The following is a 1643-nucleotide window of genomic DNA, read 5'->3' as shown; positions in this document are numbered from 1 at the left end:
TTTGAGGCAATCGGGGTTAAGTGACTTGCCTGGTGTCACACAGCTAGTAAGTGTCTGAGGACAAATTTGAACTCAGGTCCTCCTGACTCCAGGGCTTGTGCTTTATCCACTGCCCACTCTTGATAATATTATTGTAGTGCCTTGTTTTAAATAAAGAATGTTTTTCTAAATGGACATGATATTCTATAGCAGAGCTGTAACTTAGACTTATTATAGCCCAAATGAGATTCACATGTAAATGGGAAATGTGTAACAAAATAAAACACAATACAATATCAATAATGTTATTTTTTTAGTTTTCTAAAATACAGTGTACAGCAGGAATCCATTTCTATTGAGTTTGACACCACTGCTAATGAGCATTCCTTGATAGCTCTACCTTTCTTTCTGCTGGCAAAACTTGCTACAAAAAGTGTTTAGCACAAATCCTGAAATGACTTTACACTTTCTTTCAAACAATGTGGGAGAATACATGAATTTATGATTGTTATAGAAAATACCAGGGTTTTTTTTTTTATTTTCTGGTTTGGTACAGTTAGTTTCCTACTTGGATTCCTGCCATCAGACTCAAAAAGGGTTTTCGAAATTCCAGTCTAAGTATGTCCATCTCCCTTTCAAATTTTTTTTTTTAGTTTTTCAGGAGTACTATTTTGGAACTTAGAATGAACCACTCCCCACCGAAGGTTCAACCCTGGCGAACAAGAGAGTAACAGGGGTACCTTGTGTCATGGCGTTAAGATTAGGTAGGGTCGGGGGAATGAACAAGATGACAGAAAGGTCTCTCAGCTGTAATACAGGCTTAGGTAGGCCTCTCGGTTCCAATGTATCCTGAATTCTTTGTCTGTTATCAGCTCAGTTTTTAGGGTCCTTTTCTTTAGGACTGGCACTTGAGCCCAATCTGGAGACCCAAATTTCATTGGCCAAGTGACTTTTCGGCAACACATGGTCTCTGGATGGTAGGTTCCAGGGCCAGGGAAAAATGATGAGTCTGTGGGTCTGTCATCAAATCGATTTGAGATGGAGTTAAATGGAGCATAAGAAGGAAGAGCACATTTGGACTTAATTTTCAGTGAGTTGGGTGAAATTGCCTTGGGTATCACCTCCTTACGACTTTCTTTAAATCGTGTACTCGTCCTGGATCCAATGATATATCCCTTATTACTCATAGGAATCTTAGCAAGGTTGTATGCCAGGTTATTCTCTTCGTGGAGGTAACATCCAGGTCCTCTGTGAGGTGCCCCCACAAGACGCACATTCTTATTACCTATTCTGTTTGGAGGGTGGTGGATGGGGAAGATTTTCCTCGGTTGGCATGATCCAAAACAATATTTCAGCTGGGCTTCTGTAAGCTGCCATTCCCAGTTCATGTCGCTAGCTATGTGTACAGTGGGTTGTCAGGGCAACAGAAACAGAGGGCGGAGGAGGGCAGAGAGCGCTGAGGCTGGTGACCTAGATTACGTCCCTTTCAAATTATTTTGAGACATTAATATCCATTTCATTTTTAGGTATAATTTCTGAATTTTATTTTAAGTAATGCTTTTCAGTGCCAAAGGATTCCTCAACCATTTTCTCTTCAGATTTCAGCAGCTCCCCAAAGCTGATTTAATTCTTTCATATGATTGTCCTATATTGGTCAGCAATAC

General features: G+C 40.2%; 1 pseudogene; it reads right to left on the bottom strand.

Annotated features, from left to right (window-relative positions):
* Positions 1–332: 332 nt before the first annotated feature.
* Positions 333–1372, bottom strand: LOC110211207 (ciliary microtubule-associated protein 3 pseudogene; annotated as a pseudogene).
* Between the last annotated feature and the right edge of the window lie 271 nt (positions 1373–1643).

Source organism: Phascolarctos cinereus, unplaced genomic scaffold (genome assembly GCF_003287225.1).
Source record: "Phascolarctos cinereus isolate Bilbo 61053 unplaced genomic scaffold, phaCin_HiC Scaffold_1;HRSCAF=81, whole genome shotgun sequence".
NCBI classification, from domain to species: Eukaryota; Metazoa; Chordata; class Mammalia; order Diprotodontia; family Phascolarctidae; genus Phascolarctos; species Phascolarctos cinereus.
The sequence above is the reverse complement of the archived record's forward strand: the minus strand, read 5'-3'. Positions and strand labels throughout refer to the sequence as shown.